The sequence below is a fragment of the Cupressus sempervirens genome, chromosome 7 (genome assembly GCF_028749045.1).
Source record: "Cupressus sempervirens isolate cs-2001-9-10 chromosome 7, ASM2874904v1, whole genome shotgun sequence".
NCBI lineage: Eukaryota > Viridiplantae > Streptophyta > Pinopsida > Cupressales > Cupressaceae > Cupressus > Cupressus sempervirens.
The window spans coordinates 716724509-716731544 of NC_143124.1; positions in this window are offsets into that span (position 1 = coordinate 716724509).

The window sequence follows — 7036 nt, forward strand, 5'->3', positions numbered from 1 at the left end:
ATCCTTAAACATAGACTTGTATACTCTTTGGGAGCTATGAAGTCATCACCGTCCTTCCTGACTACTAGAATTATAGAGGAAGATTCTTGCAAACCTATCTCCTAACCTACCCATTTTTCAAATTAAATTTCACGAATAACTTTTACTAAAAGGAATAATAAATTTATATCTTTGGCTTGATAACTATTTAAATTGACCCAGATGGTGAACATGTGTGCCATGAGGGTTTAATGGTACCCATAATGAATTTATTGAAATCAAAGAGGGCAGACAAACCCAAATATAGTTTGAAGGCAGTTGAGTATGATATCGAGGGCAATGTCTCAGAGAAAGGCTATGATTCAGATATTGAGGATGATGTGGAGTAGGGTAGTCTGAGTTTTAAAGGAGGTATTGTTTGTAGTTCACAGAAGAAGAATAAGAAAGCTAAGGGGAGTGATTCTGACTGGGATAGTGATTTTGATGAGGGACGAAGGAAGGGCTCTTAGAAGAAAGGAAGTGGAGGAAAGGGTTCGGGGAGTAGGGGCCAGAATGAGGATAGGGTTTTGGTTCCCTCAGATGAGGAAATTCTTATTTATAGAATGGAAAAGAAAAGAAAAATGACTATGGCTCAGGAGAAGGGAGTTGAGAAGTCCTCCAAGAATATGGCTATGGAAAAAGAGAATTATGGTGAGACGGATCAATCCCTTGATAATAACATGAATGGGAGGGAGATGGGTGTTACAAAAGGGCTGATGGGTAATCTTGGGACCATTCTAAAGGAAATTGTGAACCTAAAACAACAAATGCAGATTATTTCTAAGGATTTTGAGTAGATTAGTAAGATGGCTAGAGGGGAACACACATTGGGACAACATATTGACCAACATTTGGAAGTAATTGGTAATGTTGAAGAGGTGAAAATTTTAATGAATAAGGTCCCAATGTTTGAAGATAAAAATAGGGTTTTGGAGAAGGCTAATACAGATTTTTAGAAGAGACTAGAGAGTCTAGAGGCCAGAATGGGTAATATTGAAAAAATGATTAAGAAGATGGTTGATCATAACAATAACATTTTAAGACAGTGGTGGATAATGTGAGCAGTCTTCTGAAAAAGGTTGAGAAGGATAAAGTGCATGATTCACCCATTGTGACTGAGAACCAGGAACCAAGTAAGCGCACAAGGGCTAATTCCAAGAAGGTTGGTGATGCGAACAGGATGGAGGAAATGAAGGCTGCTGTAGAGAACATGCACATTTTGGTGGATCAAGTTGCTAACCTACTGCAGACTATGTAACTGTCTGGGTGCTAGCTTTTTGTTGTCCTTTTGCTATTTTTTTCAGCTTTTTTTTATGGTTGGCCTCCTATTTTTTGTTTGTATGTGATCTCTATGAGGCCTTTAGTCCATAATATGTTGTTAGACTTTCTGTGTTTCGTCTTAGACTTCTCATGTTCTACTGCTATAATTTTTTGATACTTTGTTAAAAATTTTGGATTCTTTAAAACCTGTTTTTACTTAATCACAACTATTTAAATTGACAAATCACATAAAAACATGTCTTATTGTAATTATATTAAAAACCTACGGTACATTTTTAAATCAATTTCTCCCCATTCCTTGATGTTCCAAACATCTAATAAAAAAGTTTTAAAGGTCTACATCATTACCTATTGGCACTTGTATATTTTGTGTCATTTTGCAATGGCTATGTGTTGCAAGTCTGATGACAAGGTGTGGCAAGTGCGATAGATGCAGGCATCACAACAATTCTGTCGCATGTTGCTATGGAATTTGCTAATTATTGCAATTACGATAAAAAAGGTGCCATAATTTCGGTCTCCAAATATGTGAAAAAAATAGTCACAATATATGACTTAGCGTCGCAATTGCGAAGACCTCCTGTGGAAAGATCCCACAACAATGTTGTCGTGGGAAAAAGGGCATTGCAGTATATGGAAAATTATTACGATTGCAACGACTTCCTATGGAAAGTTCCCATGAGAATGTTGTCGTTTGCATAGCACAACCATGGGAAAATACATTGCGATATAAGGAAAATGTTCGCAATTTTGACGAATTCCCTTGGAAAGTTCCCAAGAAAATGCCATCATTTTCATAGCACAGCCGTAATTCTAATAGGAATTCTAAAAAATCTTTGTATGGTATCCCCACCTACAGTGAGGAGGACCCTTTTATCCTGGGTTTTTATTTGTTTAGTGTTGTGGTTATATTTGTTTATATTTTCCATTATTAAATCACTGCATTGAATGACGTCTAGGAAGTTGACGACTTGTATCAACCCTTTATCTACTAGTTTCTGGTTAATTAGATGTTTAGTTTGTTGGTTTATTCTATCTTAGAACTCTCTTAAGTTCACACTGACTAGTTTTGATATAAAGGAAGATATATGCTCACGATCTATTGTCATTGTGTTATCAATAGATTGCTTTTGTTTCTTGTTGTCTATGTAGTAAATGTTAATCAATGGTCTTGCCACTTCTAATTATTTTTAAAAAGGTCAAGTCCTTCATTTTAGTAGAATTTAACATTGAACTACACCATGAAAAAAAATGTATCTTTAATATACTTCAAAGGTTTGCATATACTTTGAAGTTTTGGATAGATATCAGTTAATTCAATTCCGTCAAATTTTCTCTCTATTTTATTTTGGTTAAGAGATGTCTCAACCTCAGTTGCTCACCATAGTTCACACTTAGTCCTACAGAAATCAATTTAGTGCATGACTTACATTGCATCTCTTTAGAAGCAAATCAAAAGGGAAATGCAATTATTTTTGCAGTAGATGATGACAAATAATTACAACCAATGCCAAACCACATCTTTCAAGAATTAAATTTTACTAATTGAGCAAGGTCCGATTATTAATAATGTAGGTGTAATCTTACTAGTGATTATAGTAAAAGCCCCATATTAAGTATCTGACATATGATCCATTAATGGATTGCATTAGTTTAGATGATACCTAAGACCAATTTTAATGCACTTAGTCCAATTTTATGAAATTTCAGTTCATTCTATAAGCATGACTTCCATTCATTTAGTCACAATGACATGAAATCAATTGAAAAGTAAAAAGTTAACACCAAAGGCCAAGGAAACTAAGAAGAAAGACATCTTACCTTCCCACAATAGAGATCAACAAGGGATGCACCCCATATTCAACAAAATATTGCTATCTCTAATATCACGGTGTATATTCATGGCCAAGAACCCTCATATAGATAAGCTAAACTACGTGTTGATCCAATGATAATTTTCATTCTTGTGCACCAATCTAAATGGATATCAGTCCTATTATCTATAAAAACCTAGAAAAAGAGAATTAGTGACGAGGAACAATGTTGATTATAACTAAATTACCATAATAGCTAACATAGAAATGGGTAGAATTTGTTTTGTTACGTAATAAATTTTGAAATAGGCTTGCTTCGGTTCTCAAGAAATTTATATAAAAGTAGTTGCTCTTTGTCCTTCACACACTACCGTTTTGGTGCTACACATGACTAATGAAAAAAATCTGTGGAAAATTCTTCTTGTCCTTGGAATGATTTGGAAGAAAGTTTCTTTATTGTCACTGTAATTCCATCACAAATTACCCCCTAAATTGAATATGTACATGAAGAAACATGATTAAAATTTTAGACATCAAATGATACTGACAATAGAAGCCAAATAAATTGGTCTCATCAAACTATAGACTGGAAATAACAATTGCAAGTTTTGGAATAATTCAATAAAAAATTAATCTCAAAATCATGTATTCAAAGAATTTTTCTTTTCAACATAAGGTAGTAAGTTTTAACATCTAAGTCACTTTATGTCTAGACTAGAAGAGCTTCCACATATAAAGGGTTTGCGGCTCCATGAAAATCAATTTCAGGATTAATGGAGAAAAGATACACAAAGTAGTAGTTTTAACTTAAATTCAAAGGCAAAGAAGAGAGAGTACAAAAAATAGGTCAAGATGTTGAGTACCTTGAACACTCCCATCATGAATATTCTTTGTGCTTACAGGATATGAAAATCATTCTCTTGCTTTTGATCCACATGAGCAGTCCCATCTTTAAAATTTTAATTTTTTTATTGCTCCTATAAAATTAATCAGGCCTAGAGACTAGAGATTCTTAGAAATTGCACATTGAAGAAGAATGATGCACTATAAGTATTTTGTATTAGTTTCTGACATTTTTCATTTTAAAGATGAACTCAATCATGAGGAATTCAATCTGCTAATTTGAACTAGGATATGTTTTGCATGTACATTAAACAAATGTGTCTCAACAACATAATGAAAAGCTAGATCTTGGCAAGGTTCAAAGTTACTCATCCTTTAAGATGAAGGATAAAGTTGCATTTCTTGATTTTAATAAGGATTGATATGTTCATGAATTAGATGAATTAATTAGATAATCATGATGATGAGAAATAAAAATATTGTGGATATGATCAATGATTGAATCTGGAAAATCATGATTTTGGAATGACTTCTCAGAGTTCCTTTGATTTTGAATAATGGCAAGGAAGCATGTTCTTGGTAGTAGTTGATCCCTTCTAGGCTCGATACTCAATATGATGAGCTTATTTATTTTACTACCACAATTCTTGCTATTGTACTCGAAAATACCTGTTAGTTTTAATACCACAAAGCTTTCTATTGTACTAAAAAATATTTGTTATTTTTGTATGATGAACCTTTCTTGATCACCCATTATCTCATTTTATTTTCATTCTTGAATGAATTAATTAAAATGGATACCAGAAATATGGATTTTCCTTTTTTTTTTTTTTAAATAGTTGGTTTAGTTTTGCACTATGTCTGATTGTCATGTATTTCTTTCTGACTTACAACCAACAAAAGAGGAGACACACCTGTAGTCTAGTTTAGGTCCTTTTTAGTTTCCATCAACTTTGTAATCTCAAATTTTATCAGGGATTTAATGATTCTAATTTTGTTTCTGAGAACATGTCATTGTATTGGCTCATCCATGTTAGGTTTGTAGAATAAATTACTCTATATTTTGTTATTTCATGCAAGGTATGAATCCTTTATCATTTCATACTTAAAATCATTAGTGCCTTGGATTTGTGAAGATATAAGAGTGCCCTGAATAAATAATCTCCAACGCCTTCTCACACTTGGGCTACAATTTGAGAGCATCATCAAGGAGATTTATTAAAATAGCGGATGGTAAATTGTCAAGAGTTATATTGTAGATATCCTACTTGATTCTCTTCCTTTGGAAAGATTATGTTGAATCTAGTATACCATTTTTATTGAAGACATGAATGATCTTTGTTGAATGCGTCAATATTTTGCATGGTTTCTACTTCTCTAGGTTCATTATTCAACAAAATCACAGATGTCTAAATATTGTGATGAAGTACAAAATAACAGTGCTACATATTCAATAAAAGATGCATTGAAGGTGTGTCTGTATTTAGTGCTAAATGTTTGATTGGGTCAAGTAAGAGGAGAAGGTTTCTAGGTGAAGTTAGAAAGTTGTGATGCATTCAGAGGTCAATATTGAGCTTCACTTTATTTCTAGAATAGTTCAATATTCTCTACTAGATAGGGCCAACCATGTGAAGGTGGAAGCTCATTCCCCTCCCACCCAACATGACTATAAATTCCCCATTAACATGAACATTTATCAATATTTATTAGCACATTATATAATTCATGAACATTAATCAATTGCACATTATTAAATTTATTGACATAAAATTCACTAGCCATCAAATAAGGTACATACATCACAATCATTTTTTCCTCTTCTTCACATAATCCCTAAGAGGAGTACCAGTGTCATCATCATTTCCCCCCTGATTAGTTCTTATGACCTCTTCTTGTGATTTCATTATATGCCTATTGCTATGATGTTGCACAAGGGAAAACTCTGCAATAGAAAATAAAAGGGTTAAATCATACACATTTTATTATAGTTGTTACAATTATTTCATTCCCTTAAAGAACATACCTTTGGCAATATTTACCTGTTCTGGCCATGTCATTTTGTTTGGCCTCAACCTTAACATGCTCATTGAACCGACCTCTCGATCCATTGGAGTATTGCAATACAAAATGTTACATTAATCCAAACACCAATTGTACTTGTGCTAACTATTACATTGCAAATTTTGAATAGAAAATATATACCTCCACCACTAGGATGTACATTTGAAACTTCATCATTAATATATTGTATAGTAGGATTCTCAGACTACATTCAAATGTCATGAAAATTAGGATGACAATAGATGAGGAAAGTGAAAGCAATGAATACTTGAGATAATAGACTAATTGGTAAAGTATTCAATTTGAAATAATAAATTTTCATTTAGCTTTCTTACTTGGACAAGCTTGAATCCATCATTAGAACCTTGGGAACTCAATTCTTAGCTCATATCTGCGTACCCATGACTTTAAAGCCTTTCTGAAAGCCAATCCTCTTGTCTTCTTATGTGAGAGCTCTATGGAACTCCATGCCCTGCATTTTTGCTTTGTATCATCAATTTTAATTACATTGTTTCATCAACAAAATTGGTTGCATTTATAAATATTTACATATAATTTTTCACTTTCTAATACTTACAACTCATGTGACAAGTTTGGAATAACCATCTGAGCTGAGCTTGTGATGCTCATGTTTATCTATTCTTTCTCGTGTTGCCTGTAATGTGTCAAGAAATCTATGAAAAGTTTAAAATATGTTAGACTGTATAAATATAAATAATAAATGGTACATAATTACATTATAAATGTTATTGTGTACCTTCTTTTACCCTCTATTGATGTACTTTTAGGTTTATGCTTGTCACCATTCTTCTTCCCATCCAAAATTAGAGCCTACCACTCAGTATCAGGAATGTAGACTGGACAATTGAACTTGGGGTTAAGCTTTAAACTTTTCCTGTACCAGTCCTTGATATATTTCAAACATTGTCTTTCTTTCTCTAGGAGCTTGTCTTGCTCGAATGAAGAAGGTCCAAAAATTTGGGTCATACTCTCTGTGAGATCATCCTTTAACTTTCTAT